Source organism: Pogona vitticeps, chromosome 6 (assembly GCF_051106095.1).
Source record: "Pogona vitticeps strain Pit_001003342236 chromosome 6, PviZW2.1, whole genome shotgun sequence".
In the NCBI taxonomy this organism is placed as follows: domain Eukaryota; kingdom Metazoa; phylum Chordata; class Lepidosauria; order Squamata; family Agamidae; genus Pogona; species Pogona vitticeps.
Genome location: NC_135788.1, coordinates 116919558 through 116938041, shown reverse-complemented (window position 1 = coordinate 116938041; position 18484 = coordinate 116919558). Strand labels below are relative to the sequence as shown.

The window sequence follows — 18484 nt, the reverse complement described above, 5'->3', positions numbered from 1 at the left end:
TATAAATAACGAACCTCGGGGGTAAACTAAATTTTAAACGGACTTCCTCTAACAGGGGTGTTGCCACGTTTCTGTATTGCCCCAGTCCCCAGCTGAATAAAATGAACTTTTTTCAATTGATAAAGGCAGGGATGCTGAGTGGCTGGCTATCTTTTGTTGAGTTTGAGACAATTCAGTCAACGTTGCTAGAGGTAGAATTTAAAACCAACATGCCTGGGAACTGGGCTTTGCTGACTTAATATTGAAACTGGCATAAACAGTTAGCAATGACTTTAGAGAACTCTTGAATTTTTACTACACCCTCCAAAGAGATGTGGTGCCTAGCCCGAAGAAGGCCCATGTGGGCTGACAGCTAGCTTCCATTTGTGATTTGCTAATCTAATAGAGGTGAAATGATTGAGGCAAAACACCCATAGAAACTGGACTCGAATCTACGAAAATTTCCTTCAGAAATGTTTATATATAAAGACATCAGCTTACTAGGGAGAATGATGAGTTTAGTCCCACTTCCAAATGTGACTTTTCCCCAGCTGTTACCAGTAACACTATGAGACACATCTTTACAAAATGGCGGCCATCTGCTGGTGGCACACATTATCTTGCTTGCCCTGTTCCCCAATGGAAGTTATTTCCGCTTTGCTCATATTTTCCCATTGAACATCCTGCACTTTGTCTGTTTTTAAATTATTTTGTCTAAATCTACAGAGCGCAGTGCCTGAATGCTGATGACTAGAATGGGGCTTAAGATGCTCCACTGTTGTTCTTCCACTGGCTTCTCTTAGAGCAGTGGTTCCCAACCTGGGCTCCCTAGATGTACTTGTACTACAACTCCCAGAAATCCTGGCCAGCATACTGATGAAGGCTCCTGGTAGTTTTTAGTCCAAGAACATCAGGAAGAATATCCCCCAAAGTGGGCAGGGAGGGAAGGAATAGAGGGGCACTAGGATTTCACAGGATACCACACTTCTGTTAATGCAAGCTGAAAAAGTATTTGCCTTTTTTGCAGCCACATCACACTATTGGCACCTATTCATCTTACAATCTACAACTATTCCAACACCCTTCTCAATTGCAGTATTACTGAGCCCAAAATCCCCCATCTTATACTTGTCTTTTTGACCAAAGGGTTGAACTCTGTGCTCATCCCTGTTCTGTTGTTTTCAGCCCGGTGCTCAAGCTTATCAGGAGATTTTTCTTACTTTGTTTCAGTTAACAAGGGACTAGTTCGTTTCGCTTACACACGAACCAAATGAAAACAAACTAATCAAACAAAAAACCCTGCACTTAAAACACACACACACACACACACACACACACACACACACACACACACACACACTCACACTCACACTCACACTCACACTCACACACCCTACTCTGGCTGATAATGAGAAGTCATGGCTCACCCAAAACTAATGAGAATGTTTTCTCTTATCATAACTTATTGATAAATTCCCCACTCCAAAATCAATAATTTTATTCCTCCTAATGAAGGCTTCCTATTATCTTTTCGGTTTCCATCAGTGAAATACTTACTGGGTTTCACTGAGAGCTTTGTCCCTTTTCCAAAGTAAGGTCTGCTTCCTGCACTATAGCACACTGTGCTATACATCCCTTCGAAAACAAGATGCAAATTACAAAACTACTCACTGAAATCAGTGAACTTCAGTGATTCTGATGGGTATAGTCTTAGAAGAAGTGAAGTTGGACCCAACTGTCTCTAATGGGCTGAAATTTCACCAAAAGTCAAATTTATTCTAAACACAAAGTCATAAAAATGCTGGCTTACCAGGGAGAACTGTAAGTTTGCTCCCACTGCCAAAGGTGATTTTGCCCCATCCACTGCCGGTATTAACACTGTGAAACACTCCTTTACAAAATGGCGGCTTTGTGGTGGGTTCCAAGTATTGTACCACCTACTCTGTTGATGTCCTGCAGAAGTCAGCCTAGCTCTTATTTTAACAGTGAATCTCTTGCTTTAAAATTTGAGTCATTTCCATAAAAATTCCACAGGGTTCCCCCCTCCGCCCCCCCCCCCCACACACATACACTTTAAAATAACAAATTGCCTGGAAAGGCTCCCAGAGCATTCCTTTGTTAATTCTGACATAACCCTCTTTTATGTATTATTAGGACTGTGGCGCTCCAGTAATTGCTAAATTCCAATTCTCATCAGCTGAAGACAGTCTAGCCAATGATGATGACAGGAGTGATAGTTCTTCAGTATCGGGAGGCCAAACTCCTGTCTCGCTTGTCTATACAGCAAAGCTTCTTAGAATAAGGTCGCTTCTATCGTCACACTCTGAATCTCACCATAACATTTTGTTCAACATTTCTATTAAATACTTCTATTAAGTAAGAGCTGGGCATTGTCATATAACTGTCAATGTTTGGTAAGTACCTTCAAGCCCAGTTAAGCAATTTAACATACTTGAGGAGGGGGAAGCCTTTATTTTAATTCAGTATAATGGGAAAGAGTAGCTCACAGAAATCAGAGGTCCAATCGGAACAGGAATAGAAAATGTACAATTAGAGAAAATTGTCCAGATGGCAAGTCACAAAACCTGTCTCACCTTACATGGGCTGATCTGCTTCTCTGTTCTTCAATGTACTTGTCAACCAACAATGACCTCAGAATTAATAATCCTTTTACCAAGGACTATTAAGATATCTGTCTGTCATTCCCAAAGACTATTGAGGACCCATATCAAGGACAAATTAATGACCTCTCTTGTGCTGGACCTTTCAGCCTTCCATTCCATTTTATATTCCCAGCCTGACCATAACTGTATAAAAGTCCATCTACTGATGTTATGCACTATATTTTGATTCCCTGCTTCATCAGAGCGTCGGATTCAGTGACTGTCGGAGTCGCTTCCAACACTACACCTCTATGATTCAATGCACCTGAGGAAGTGAGCTACAGTCTATGAAAGCTGAGGCCAAACAGAACTCAGTCTTGAACACACCATAGGTTTTGGTAGAACAAATTCCTCATAGGTTTTGATAGAACATACTAACAGGGCTGCACAAATACAAACCCAAGAAATAGGACCTGAGCTAGTCATGATGACCATTGATTCTGCTCTAAGCATGACTAGATCTGGATCCAGCCTAAGGTAAATAGGAATTTGAATAGTACCTAATGATGGAGTGTGGGTGGAAGTTTAACCCACAGGAGATAACTACCAGTTCAGTACCTCTTCCAAACACAATGCACCACATTTGCCCCATAACAAATGCCACAATTCCAGACATCCTTTGATGCAATCTGCACCACTTACTTGGCTTAATGTGCAGCTTGGTCCCGCTCCCAAATGTGATTTTGTAGCCACTTGTATGGGCACAGTGTTTGTCGCTGTGACAAAAACCACCAGCAAGGGTGTTCACTTTATCAAGTGATGCATTCTGCCTCCATGGGGACGGTGTCCACCAGATTTCTTCACCTGTATTCATGCCATGTCTTAGTCCTACATCAAGAAATACATCCATAATCTTGTATATTGATAAGCACTTGTTTTTATATCCTGCCCTCCATCCGGTGGATTCAAGAGGGTGTCCGTAGTTCTAATCCTGCCCACTTTTTCCTGCCAACAGCTCTAGGTCAGTTGGGGGGAAAAGGGTCACTGTATGAATTTCATGGTACAGTGGGAACTATAACCTAGATCTCCCAGGTCCTATTTCGACTTTCTAACCAGTGCTTACCAACTTTGGGTCCCCAGATATCCTGAAATCCTGGCCAGAACAACTAGTGAGGAAAGCTTCTGGGAGTTTTAGTCCGAGAACCTCTGGTGACCCAAGGTTGGGAACTGTACCATTAGACAATGCTGATCTTCAGACGACTTATTTTCTATTTCATTTTAACATTGTCATCCCAGGTCTTACAACCCATCCATTCCTCTGCATGCACCATTCCATCTGGCCTTTAAGACCTTATGAAGTGGTATTTTAGGGAGAGAATAATCAGAAAAATCCCATCACTCACCCCTACTGAACAGTAGACGATGCTAGAGTGGAATACCTAAAAAACAGCAGCCTCACAAACATCCATTAAATTGCATTCCTGATTCTTTAAATACTGGTATACGCAGAAATGTGAGCTTACCAGGGTTAACGACCACTTTTGTTCCCTTTCCAAAGATGAGCTTCCATCCACCTGTGTTACACCTTGAGACAGACCTTTACAAGATGGCACCTTTATGACCTTTTGAATGGCACCATTCTGCCTATGCTCACACTTAGAAGGAAAATATAATGATATGGCTCTATTTCAGGAGTTTGGGCTTTATCGGTGGGCTTCACAAAAATGTGTCACTCTATAACACAAAGATTTTTAAGGATGGAAATGGGTAGGAGATAATAGATGGGTAAAAAGATGGAAGGTGGTGGCAGGGGAGGGCTTGGAAAAGTTACTTTTTCCTTACACAAAACAAAGTCTGGGATGGCATTTAGAAAAAAAAGCTATCTGAGTATGGGGCAGTGGGAAGACAAATAGTCCTCCGGATGTGTTTGGATTCTTACTCCTATCCTCTCAAACTTTCATCATGCAGCCTAGAACTGATGGAAGTTCAAATCTGCCAGTGTACAGATGGCCGGAAATTCCCTATTCCTGGTTTATTGACTGAGCTAATATATTTTATTTGGTGAGCCACATGTTTTAAGAGTATAGCATTTGATATCTGTCTTATATTCCTTTAACGGAAGGCCACCCCTCCTGAATCCATCAAAAGGTACGTCCAGCTGTACTACAACCTGCTCTGTAAGACCCATCCACTTCTAACTAGTCATCTGTCATTAATGATTCCTGTTGACAAATACAAGCTCATCATCATACTGGAGGAGAGGAGGAATACTCTAAATCTGGTCAATCCATCCCTACAGGAATGTTCTCAAGAGTTCTCTATATCATTGGTCAAGTGTTTTGCCCACAGAAGGTTGCTGGATCAGAACGTCCATCAGCTTAGGAGGTCTTCATCCATCATGAAAAAGGATGGGATGTGCAGTTTCCAGCAGTGACTAAATCGGAATCTTAAAAGTCAAGGTTTAATAGGGAAACACGGGTGGGAACCCCGCCACTTTGGGGGCCATATAGAAAACAGTACATAACCTGTGGAGCTGCAGCTGGCATATCCCGGCAACAAAGCAGTCGTTATGTTCTTAAGATCAAGGTTATTATTAAGAAAAGCTGAGCATTTCCAAAGACTTTTCAAAACTTTCAGAAATATCTTTTAAAGAAAAGAGTGTATTTTTTAAAGGATGTTAAAAGCAGATTTTCCCCCAAAAATTTTTTCAAAAGATTTGCAAGATGTGAGCAGTGAACTTCTTGAACGTTTTGAAGTTCCGGCAAAAACAAAAGGAAAAATAAGAGAAATAAAGAGAAAAATGTTGTGATGCCTTGAAGACTGCTATATTTTAATGTGAGCTTTCATGGACGAGTCCACTTTCACATTAATTCACCGGACTGCTGGAAGTCAGCAATAATTGCTATAAGTTCATCAATTCATTGGATTCTTATAAATCAGAAGTGACTTGATGTTATACAGCAACAAGAGCATTTAAAAAATAACAACTTTGAAAAACAAAGGGGGGAAATACTTTTATAAGAACCCTTGTTTTGGGTTTTTTGCTTGGAAAGCACAGCCTTTACCTTTTTTAAAATCAAATAATAAAGTAATGAAACTCAGCAAAACAAATTCTTTTCCAGATGTTACTTTGGTTGCCAAAGGTTCCACAGTGAATATGGATGGGGTCACCCAAAGCTGCCCATAATTATTAGTAATATTTTTTCTCTTCCTCTTCTTCTATTCTAATTTTACATTATTAGACAAAGTAAACAATTCATGAGACTTACTGGGATTCACCTTCAGAAGGGTGCCTTTGCCAAAAATCAGCTTATCGATATTTGAATACCCACAGTGATGGAAAGTCTCTCAAAAACCTCTAGCACGTTGTCAGCCCTTCCTACCTGGTGAGGTAAAAAAAGGATGAGCTAAAACAAGTGCCACATATATTCAGGGAGAATTATCTGGACCATCCTAGCAAGCTGTCTGCTTATTTAAAAGTATGCAGGAATAAAAATAGTATCTAATAACTATATTGCTATAACATTAGCGAGGAGTACAAATTAAATGTATGTCTTTGAATTTGGTTTAAATGCAGTTTATTTAAATGCTGGATGATTGCAACTAGGTAGCAAATGATAAGAATGCTAATCTTAGCATTCTTATCAACAACCTCAGAGATGCAGATGATACCACTCTGATAGCAGAAAGTAAGGAGGAATTAAAGAACCTCTTGATGAAGGTGAAAGAGGAGAGAGCAAAAAATGGTCAGAAGCTCAACATCAAAAAAACCTAAGATCACAGCCACTGGTCCCATCACCTCCTGGCAAATAGAAGGGGAAGATATGGAGGCGATGACAGATTTTACTTTCTTGAGCTCCCTGATCACTGCAGATGGTGACAGAAGGCACGAAATTAAAAGATGCCTGCTTCTTGGGAGGAAACCGATGACAAACCTAGACAGCATCTTAAAAAGAAGAGACATCATCTTGCCGACAAAGGTCCGCATAGTCAAACCTATGGTTTTTCCAGTAGCGATGTATGGAGGTGAGAGCTGGACCATAAAGAAGGCTGACCACCGAAGAATTGATGCCTTTGAACTGTGGTGCTGGAGGAGACTCTTGAGAGTCCCCTGGATGGCAAGGAGAACAAACCTATCCTTTCTCAACGAAATCAACCCTGAGTTCTCCCTGGAAGGACAGATCCTGAAGCTGAGGCTCCAATCCTTTGGCCATCTCATGAGAAGAGAAGACTCCCTGGAAAAGACCCTGATGTTGGGAAAGTGTGAGGGCAAGAGGAGAAGGGGACGACAGAGGGCGAGATGGTTGGACAGTGTCATCCAAGCTACCAATGTAAATTTGACCCAACTCTGGGAGGCAGTGGAAGACAGGAGGGCTCTGGTCCATAAGGTCACGAAGAGTCGGACATGACTAAATGACTAAACAACAACAACAAGAGTTGGAACTCACTTGGCGTCACAATCAGTTGAGCTCCACCACCGAATGTCACCTTCCAGTTGCCACTGGAAGACCCACAGTGCTTTCTGCCTTGACAAATATTGTCCAGGCACAAGGAAAACACTGAGTAAAGAGTTGAAGTGAAGAATAGCATTGGGACCATTTGAAACTCAACACTGAAAAAGAATAGTTTCCTCACATCTTTTAGTACAAATCATGAACAATGTCACTCCTCGTAGGAGAAAGTTACTTAGAAGCCACTGTTTTGAGTCCTGCCTTTTGCTGTATTAACAGATATAAAAGAAGCTCCGTCTATCTGTTAAGCCATTATTTAAAATGGATGTGGATTAAAAAGTCCTTTGTCCCCTACCTGCTATGGTCTTGTTAAACCATTAGATCTTGGTGTAAAACCAAACTGAGTTTCTTTACACCTTTTGCTGTCCGCTGCTGGAATCAAGAGGCCTCTTTTGATTCAGATTCAATTAAGTGACATGTAGGATAATGTGGAGCTAAAGCCAATCATCTGTTCCAACTACAGTTGACCCCTCAAATCAGTGGGGACTTATAGAAGTGTTAATTTAATAAATCCCATTCATCAGTGGATCTGATTGTGTTGAGACTAATACTTAGACATATTACACAGCTGGTGTCTGCTGTTATCATTAAAAAGAATGTCAATTTTTTTCTCATTTCAGCCTTTAACATGGGATTTGTTGCTCTCTGGAGTGGAGGGTAATCTCCTTTAGATGTATTCCCCCCTCCCAAATTACATTTGACTGTTTGAAGCTGCACAGTAATTATCTGCAGTTGTGCTTGGGTCATCTCAATTGGACAGACCATTCAACGCATCATCCTTCACCACATCAAAGACAAGGCTAGCTTAGGGCAGGGACTCCCAACCTTGGGTAACCCCATGTTTTTGGACTGCAATTCCCAGAAGCCCTTACCACCAGTTGCGCTGACTGGGTTTCTGGGAGCTGCAGTCCAAGAATATATGGGGACCTAAGTTTGGAAACCACTGGCTTAGAGGATACAGGACAAGCTGCTTAGCTTGGCCCTCCTTGTTGCCAATTTTTGTTCTCTGTCACCTGAGGATACGATCTCACACTTAAAGGTAGGGATGATCCTAGCAGATTCTCTTATCTATTAATAATAATGTCCCCATCTTGATATAATGGACAAAGGAAATGAACCATTATAATACTTACAAGGATCCACCTTCAGAATGGTTCCTCTACCAAAGACCAGGCTATATGTATTTGTATACCCACAGTGATGTGGAGCTCCTCAAAAACCTTTAGCATTTCTTCATGTCTGATTATCTTTGGTCCTTTCAAAGATGGAAGAAAATCCTGCCTGTGTTCCAAATTCTAAGTCTACATTGCAATGTATTCTCGAAGGCATGAAATCCTATTTCAAAACACAGAAGTACTGGACAACACCAGCAATCATTATGTTAGATTACACAGGGAAGCCATTGAAATCCACAAGTGCTTCCAGATGGATATACCTTAAAAACCAATCAAACTACACTGGGATGCTCTGTAGTCTTTCCCTCTTCAATATTTCTTTTCATAGTAAGAGACATGTGGAGCGAGTAATCCAAATTAAAGAGGGGTGTCCAGTAAAAATATGTGAAGGAAGCACTGTGTTTACCAAATGAAATCCTCATCTAGTGAGGCTCCTTTCAGTCCTTCCTTACATTTTGCTCCAACAGTAGCCCAAGACATTTTGGTACCTAGATATAAAAATGCAACTGGATTTTATCCTATCCCAGTGGTGACAAACCATAAGCCGATTGATTAACAATCACAGAAAAGAGTGGGGAAAATCATCATAAGAGAGAAAAAGAAAAGAAATAGAAAGGGGATGCTCATAGATGTGAGCAATCAAGCCATCGGAGTGGACTCCACTAGGAACAACTTACTAGGATGAACAATCAATCTTGTCCCAGAGCCAAAGGTTATCACACTGGCATAGTTCACACAGTGTTTTTTACTTCAACATAAACTCATGTAATGCTTCCTTTTTTTCCTCAGTTCAGCAGAGTGACAGCTGAGGTGGCTGGTGAGTTCTGGGAATTTTAATTTTCTTTTTTAAAAAATAAGGATGTCTAAGCCCTATTAAAAACAAATTTTGGGAGCATTCTGCATAATCCATCCATTTAAGCGTATTTCATCAAGTCTGAAAACTGGACACTCTGTTTTCCGGTGCAATTGCACAGTTCCCAAGGAGCTACAACCCATTGTAAATACAAACTGATCAATAATCTGGATTTGATAATGGCAAGGTTTGGTGTAAGTTCCATTGATCCAAGAGATCTACTTTATCTGACACTAACCATTGGATCCAATCCAATGACAATTCAGATCAGTTGGAGAAGCGAAACCTCTATAGTCTTGCTCGGTGACAAGCCCCACTGATTTCTCAGCTGATCAAGCGAAAGATTCATCTTGTGATACCATTGATTTCGGTGAGAAAGATGGAGGGAAAGGGGAAGTGTATGGACTACGTCAGTTAATCCTAAGAGTTCAAAAATCTAAACCAATGGTTTCTAACCTTGAGTCCCCAGATGTTCTTAGACTTCATCTTCCAGGGGAGTTTTAGTCCAAGAACATCTGGGGACCCACCGTTGGAAACCACTGCTCTAGACAAAGATTTTGCTACTTCTGCATTGTGATGGAGCACCTAGTATTTCTTTAAAAATGCATCATTAGCACCTGATTCCTAAAGTACAGTGGTGCCTCTCTTAGCGAGTGCTTCGCTATGCGATGAATTCGCATAGCGAGGGGGTCCGGGCCATCACTGGAGCGTTCGCTCAGCGATGGCCCCTATGGCGATTTTTCGCTTTGCTATGATCGCTAAGCGATTCACTTAGCGATCTTCGCAAAACGAAGTGGGGGAGAACAGCTGAGCGGCGGTTCCAAAATGGCCGCCGGAAGGTCCGCGCCGCATTTTCGCGCCCTGCCCTCGCTTACTGAGGGCGCGAAAATGGCGGCGCTATGGAAGAAACGTGAGTTTTCAAGCCATAGGAACACACTGAACGAAGTTCAATGCGTTTCTATGGCTTTTTTAGTCCCGTTTAGCGATGTTTTCGCATAGCGAAGGTTAATCCGGAACGGATTAACCTCGCTATGCGAGGCACCACTGTATTGTTGTTAGCAAACGAAAGGTGTTGGATTTTTTTTAAAACTTCTCTTTCTCACACATAAAAGCAAAGCAAAGCGCGCTGCTTATATACCGCCCCATAGTGCTTCAGCACTCTCTGGGTGGTTTACAAGTTAATTATGCAGGCTACACATTGCCCCCCCCCCCAGCAAGCTGGGTACTCATTTTACTGACCTCGGAAGGATAGAAGACTTATTCCTGGAGATTTTTCCAGATCTCCTCATGTGTGAGACTGCATTAGCTTTCCATGAAATGAAACCTTCTCTGGTTCATTCAGCCTCCCCTCATTGTTTGCTACAAGAAATTACCAAATTCTGTAGAATTCAACACCCTTTTCAAGCAATATTGTGCAGGAAATGCACCTTTTTGTGTAGGAATTGTAATCATTCTGCACACATTAGTGTCTCCTTTGTGGTGGGAGGGAGACATTCATGTGTGCAGAATCCAAAAATGGCAGAAAATCCAAAAAATACCATCAAGATTTCCCACAAAATTTTCCCAAGGAAAGGACAGATAAATCTCTCCTGGAGGACAAAAAAAGGATTTTTCCTCCTCAGTTTTTCACCCTAATTTATCATTGGCTATTAACCCTTAAAACATTTAGGTGCTCACAGTTGGAAACAGGATACTAGGCTAAATAGATGTTGACTGTCCTCTAGCATGACTGTTATCTGTGTAATATTAGTCAGTGTTCAAAAGCATGTGCCAACAGAACACACCACAACATGGTTTTGCGCTTCTTCTATTTGAAATTCCTTACCTGGCCTCACTATCAAGCTTGTGCCTTTCCCAAAAACCACTTTGTAACTCCCAGTATTCACACAGCCAGACTGGCCATAACAAAAACCCAGTATGTGTGTCTTGCAATGCAACTCAATTCAGTGTGTCTTTCAAGAAGATGTGACACTGCATAATGTATACTAAAACAAACAAACATACACACACACAAACACACACACAAGCAGGTACAGGTAAGATGGGTTCAAAACAGATGGTGATACAAAACAGATCACAAATAACATATTGTTTACCTGGGGTCCTAGTTAGGAAACCCAGGCTATACATGGTTGGCAAAGAGAGGAATTAAAATCCATGTCGTCATTCTGGGGGCATGGACGAGGCAGTCATGAGAAGGAAGATCAAGAGGCTGTAAATCGCCTGCCAGGGATTTAACAAGTGCTTTCCCTAGTTTTGTTGTGTCAAGATTCCCCACTAAAATTCTCCCCTACACTCCGCTCGAAGCAAGATCGCCGGGCATCTCAAAAAAACGAGATCCCATCTCGTTTTCCTTCCCTTCCCTACAAACATGGTTCTGTGTAGAAACCTGCCAAATTTTGTGCAGGCTAAATCTCTTTCCAGTGAATCCTATGCAGGACAGACACCATCCTGTGTAGGATTTGTAACAGTCTTCCAAGACTTAACATTTCTTTCAGGAAAAAAAAAAAGAAATGATCAGGAAACATCTAAGATTCTCTTTAAGATTTCTCACAAAATTGCTCTTGTGGAGGGAAAATCTCATAGTAAAGAGATTTTTTTTATCCTCCGTTTCAGAGTGAGAGGCTAGGCAATTCACATTTGCACACCTGCCTCACACAGAACCACAGAGTTTTACTGGACAAATTCCTTCTTGCTAATTTCACACCTTCCCTCCTTACATAATTTGTGGTTCTCCCCCTTACACACACACAATCCAAGCCTGTGACACAGAACAGAAAGAGATAGTAAGATAATAATAATAAATCAAATTGAAAGTGCACATTATTGATGAGAGCCTGAGATCAGGGATAGGGAAATGAAAAAGAAAATCCAGCTGTGATAAAATTTGAAGAATTGGAGCAAAGCAGCAAACTTACTGGGTAGGACAGTCAGTCTTGTCCCTGAGCCGAAAGTAATCTCCCTATAGGTCCCACAGTGTTTCCCACTTGACCATAAATTCAAGCAGCACTACCCCCATGATATGTGGCTGCCATCAACTCAAAGGGCACATTACTACAAGACATGACTTGTTTGCTATGCCTGGTTGTCCAAACCAGTGGTTCTCGACCTTGAATTCCCAGATGTTCTTGGATCAAAATTCCCAGAAACCTTCACCACTAGCTGCGTTGGCCGGGATTTCTGGGAGTTGTAGTCCAAGACCATCTTGAGGACCCATGGCTGGGAACCACTGGTCTAAACTAAACCTATGTTAAGAGCAAAATCAGACAAAACATTTGGTGGACTCAGTTGGGAAAAGACGGTGAGGGAAGGGATTTTGACATGCTGTGCAGGAAGCATCAAGAGTTGATACTCACTTGGTGTCACAACCAGCCTAGTTCCGCCTCCAAAGGTGATCTTATTGTAACCCGTATTATACACAGTGATTTCTACCTTGGCAAGAACGCCCTGCCAGTTTTAGTGGCACTCACTTCAGTTTACTTGCTTGTTTTCCTTTGCCATTCACAGTCGATTTTTAAACCGGTTCCAAACTGAAGTCGCCTGGCTAGATTGGGTTCCAGGCTGAAGTAAAACTAGCTTATAAAATGACTCGTTTCTGGTAACTTTCAGCCTCTCTTCTTTTAAGACAAAAGTTAAAGGTGCCCAGTACACGAACCCCAGAAAGGCATGCATAACCCTCTTTTTACTATCTGTCTTGGATCCCACTTTCATCCACACCAGTGTGAAAACCAATCAACAAGTTCTAGCCATTTTGGCTTTCCAATGCAGGTCGACAGATGTTGATAAACCAAATTGGATCCAGGGCGGAAACCAAATCAAACGGGACACAAAGCCTTCTGGATTGAATTGCCCTCTGGAGTGGATCGGGGGGGACCTGTTTGCAGCCCTAGTTGTAAATGGACAGGTACAAACAGGGATATACGTATCACCAAAAAGGGGAGTGGGATGCTTTGGGACCCACCATTTTTACAGCAATATATGAAGAATTAGTGGCTGCCAGGACCTGCTGTTGAAACAAAACAGACTTACAGGGTAGGACAAGCAGACGTGTCCCAGATCCAAATGCTGTTGTGTCTCCGTAACTAACACAGTGATTTTCACCTTAGCAGAAACTTATATCATGCTATACCTGAAGAACGGCAATCAACAGCCTGGTCCTATCTTATTCCACTTGTCTCAAAATGGAAGGTGTCGGTTCCTTGATTTCCTTGCACCGGGTGAACGGCTGTTGCTTTGTACACCAGCACAAACTGTCTAGTTGCTCCATTACGCTCCGTTTGGACAAAACCAAAGGTGTATCAAGGCTACCCAGCTAGAGTAGTCCAACACCACATTAACTGCAATTATTCAATCTTAAGGAATTGTGAGACGTAGTTTGGTGAGTTACTTAGAATTCTCTCCTGTACTTCACAGGCTTTCTAACAGAGTATTCTAAGTTCCTCAACACAGACACCTTCTAAATATCTGGGAATTCCCTCCCATGGAAGGCTACCTGACTAATTATATCTAACGGAACAAAAGGAGTGAAGGAGTGTAGCTGAAACTTACTGGCTGTCACAACTAGCTGGGTCCCACTTCCAAAGGTCACCTTCTGAAAGCCACCAGTATATACACCGTGTTTCCTGTCTTGACAAAAATTCTCCAAGGTGCAATGATATAAGAATGGAACTGGGGGGGCAGGGGATGGAGTTACTGTCAGATTTGAGATGTCCATGGAAAATAATCCCTTGTATACACAGGGGAAGATATGGAGGCGGTGACAGATTTTACTTTCTTGGGCTCCATGATCACTGCAGATGGTGACAGAAGCCACGAAATTAAAAGACACCTGCTTCTTGGGAGGAAAGCGATGACAAATCTTAAAAAGAAGAGACAACACCTTGCTGACAAATGTCCGCATAGTCAAAACTATGGTTTTCCAGTAGCGATGTATGGAAGTGAGAGATGGACCATAAAGAAGGCTGACCGACGAAGAATGGATGCTTTTGAATTGTGGTGCTGGAGGAGGCTCTTGAGAGTCCCCTGGACTGCAAGGAGAACAAACCTATCCGTTCTGAAGGAAATCAACCCTGAGTGCTCACTGGAACAACAGATCCTGAAGCTGAGGCTCCAAGACTTTGGCCATCTCATGAGAAGAGAAGACTCCCTGGAAAACACCCTGATGTTGGGAAAGTGTGGAGGCAAGAGGAGAAGGGGACGACAGAGGATGAGATGGTTGGACAGTGTCATTGAAGCTACCAACATGAATTTGACCCAACTCCGGGAGGCAGTGCAAGACAGAAGGGCCTGGCGTGCTCTGGTCCATGGGGTCACGAAGAGTTGGACATGACTAAACAACTAAACAACAACAACAAGAGTTGGAACTCACTTGGCGTCACAATCAGTTGAGTTCCACCACCGAATGTCACCTTCCAGTTGCTGCTGGAAGACCCACAGTGCTCTCTGCCTTGACAAATATTGTCCAGGCGCAAGGAGAACACTAAGTAAAGAGCTGAAGTGAAGAATAGCATTGTGATCATCTGAAACTCAACACTGAAAAAGAGCAGTTTCCTCACATCTTTTAATACAAATCATGAACGATGGGAGTCCTCATAGGAGATAGTTACTTAGAAGCCACTGTTTTGAGTCCTGCCTTTTGCTGTATTAACAGATGAAAAAGAAGCTCCGTCTATATGTTGAGCCAGTATTTACAATGGATGCGGATTAAAAAGTCCTTTGTACCCCACCTGCTATGGTCTTGTTAAACCATTAGATCTTGGTGTAAAACCAAATTGAGTTTCTTTACACCTTTTCCTGTCCACTGCTGGAATCAAGAGTCCTCTTTTGATTCAGATTCAATTAAGTGACATGTAGGATCATGTGGAGTTAAAGCCAATCATCTGTTCCAACTACAGTTGACCCACCAAATCAGTGGGACTTATAGAAGTGTTAATTTAATAAATCCCATTCATCAGTGGATCTGATTGTGTTGAGACTAATACTTAGACATATTACACAGCTGGTGTCTGCTGTTATCATTAAAAAGAATGTCAATTTTTTTCTCATTTCAGCCTTTAACATGGGATTTGTTGCTCTCTGGAGTGGAGGGTAATCTCCTTTAGATGTATTCCCTCCTCCCAAATTACATTTGACTGTTTGAAGCTGCACAGTAATTATCTGCAGTTGTGCTTGAGTCATCTCAATTGGACAGACCATTCAATGCATCATCCTTCACCACATCAAAGACAAGGCTAGCTTAGGGCAGGGATTCCCAACTTTGGGTAACCCCATGTTTTTGGACTACAATTCCCAGAAGCCCTTACCACCAGTTGTGCTTACTGGGTTTCTGGGAGCTGCAGTCCAAGAATATATGGGGACCTAAGTTTGGGAACCACTGGCTTAGAGGATACAGGACATGCTACTTAAAATGGTCCTCCTTGTTGCCAATTCTTGTTCTCTGTCACCTGAGGATACCATCTCACACTGCTTAAAGGTAGGGATGATCCTAGCAGATTCTCTTATCTATTAATAATAATGTCCCCATCTTGATATAATGGACAAAGGAAATGAACCATTATAATACTTACAAGGATCCACCTTCAGAATGGTTCCTCTACCAAAGACCAGGCTATATGTATTTGTATACCCACAGTGATGTGGAGCTCCTCAAAAACCTTTAGCATTTCCTCATGTCTGATTATCTTTGGTCCTTTCAAAGATGGAAGAAAATCCTGCCTGTGTTCCAAATTCTAAGTCTACATTGCAATGTATTCTCGAAGGTATGAAATCCTATTTCAAAACAAAGAAGTACTGGACAACACCAGCAATCATTATGTTAGACTACACAGGAAGCCATTGAAATCCACAAGTGCTTCCAGATGGATATACCTTAAAAACCAATCAAACTACACTGGGATGCTCTGTAGTCTTTCCCCCTTCAATATTTCTTTTCATAGTAAGAGACATGTGGAGCGAGTAATCCAAATTAAAGAGGGGTGTCCAGTAAAAATATATGAAGGAAGCACTGTGCTTACCAAATGAAATCCTCATCTAGTGAGGCTCCTTTCAGTCCTTCCTTACATTTTGCTCCAACAGTAGCCCAAGACATTTTGGTACCTAGATATAAAAATGCAGCTGGATTTTATCCCATCCCAGTGGTGACAAACCATAAGCCGATTGACTAACAATCACAGAAAAGAGTGGGGGAAATCATCATAAGAGAGAAAAAGAAAAGAAATAGAAAGGGGATGCTCATAGATGTGAGCCATCAAGCCATCGGAGTGGACTCCACTAGGAACAACTTACTAGGATGAACAATCAATCTTGTCCCAGAGCCAAAGGTTATCACATTGGCATAGTTCACACAGTGTTTTTTACTTCAACATAAACTCATGTAATGCTTCCTTTTTTTCCTCAGTTCAGCAGAGTGACAGCTGAGGTGGCTGGTGAGTTCTGGGAATTTTAATTTCCTTTTTTAAAAAATAAGGATGTCTAAGCCCTATTAAAAACCAATTTTGGAAGCATTCTGCATAATCCATCCATTTAAGCGTATTTCATCAAGTCTGAAAACTGGACACTCTGTTTTCCGGTGCAATTGCACAGTTCCCAAGGAGCTACAACCCATTGTAAATACAAACTGATCAATAATCTGGATTTGATAATGGCAAGGTTTGGTGTAAGTTCCATTGATCCAAGAGATCTACTTTATCTGACACTAACCATTGGATCCAATCCAATGACAATTCAGATCAGTTGGAGAAGCGAAACCTCTATAGTCTTGCTCGGTGACAAGCCCCACTGATTTCTCAGCTGATCAAGCGAAAGATTCATCTTGTGATACCATTGATTTCGGTGAGAAAGATGGCGGGAAAGGGGAAGTGTATCGACTACGTCAGTTAATCCTAAGAGTTCAAAAATCTAAACCAATGGTTTCTAACCTTGAGTCCCCAGATGTTCTTAGACTACATCTCCCAGGGGAGTTTTAGTCCAAGAACATCTGGGGACCCACCGTTGGAAACCACTGCTCTAGACAAAGATTTTGCTACTTCTGCATTGCGATGGAGCACCTAGTATTTCTTTAAAAATGCATCATTAGCACCTGATTCCTAAAGTACAGTGGTGCCTCGCTTAGTGAGTGCTTCGCTATGCGATGAATTCACATAGCGAGGGGGTCCGGGCCATCGCTGGAGCGTTCGCTCAGCGATGGCCCCTATGGCGATTTTTTGCTTTGCGATGATCGCTAAGCGATTCGCTTAGCGATCTTCGCAAAACGAAGCGGGGGAGAACAGCTGATCGGCGGTTCCAAAATGGCCGCCGGAAGGTCCGCGCCGCATTTTCGCGCCCTGCCCTCGCTTACCGAGGGCGCGAAAATGCCGGCGCTATGGAAGAAACGTGAGTTTTCAAGCCATAGGAACACATTGAACGAAGTTCAATGCGTTTCTATGGCTTTTTTAGTCCCGTTTAGCGATGTTTTCGCATAGCGAAGGTTAATCCGGAACGGATTAACCTCGCTATGCGAGGCACCACTGTATTGTTGTTAGCAAACGAAAGGTGTTGGATTTTTTTTTAAACTTCTCTTTCTCGCAAAGCGTGCTGCTTATATACCGCCCCATAGTGCTTCAGCACTCTCTGGGTGGTTTACAAGTTAATCATGCAGGCTACACATTGCCCCCCCCCCAGCAAGCTGGGTACTCATTTTACTGACCTCGGAAGGATAGAAGACTTATTCCTGGAGATTTTTCCAGATCTCCTCATGTGTGAGACTGCATTAGCTTTCCATGAAATGAAACCTTCTCTGGCTCATTCAGCCTCCCCTCATTGTTTGCTACAAGAAATTACCAAATTCTGTAGAATTCAACACCCTTTTCAAGCAATATTGTGCAGGAAATGCACCTTTTTGTGTAGGAATTGTAATCATTCTGCACACATTAGTGTCTCCTTTGTGGTGGGAGGGAGACATTCATGTGTGCAGAATCCAAAAATGGCAGAAAATCCAAAAAATACCATCAAGATTTCCCACAAAATTTTCCCAAGGAAAGGACAGAGAAATCTCTCCTGGAGGACAAAAAAAGGATTTTTCCTCCTCAGTTTTTCACCCTAATTTATCATTGGCTATTAACCCTTAAAACATTTAGGTGCTCACAGTTGGAAACAGGATACTAGGCTAAATAGATGTTGACTGTCCTCTAGCATGACTGTTATCTGTGTAATATTAGTCAGTGTTCAAAAGCATGTGCCAACAGAACACACCACAACATGGTTTTGCGCTTCTTCTATTTGAAATTCCTTACCTGGCCTCACTATCAAGCTTGTGCCTTTCCCAAAAACCACTTTGTAACTCCCAGTATTCACACAGCCAGACTGGCCATAACAAAAACCCAGTAT

General features: G+C 42.0%; 1 protein-coding gene across 1 annotated transcript in view; it reads right to left on the bottom strand.

Moving 5' to 3' along the window:
* LOC110070173 (T cell receptor alpha chain MC.7.G5-like) overlaps positions 1–18484 on the bottom strand; it is a 56323-nt gene that overhangs the window by 12130 nt on the left and 25709 nt on the right. The window lies entirely within an intron of this gene.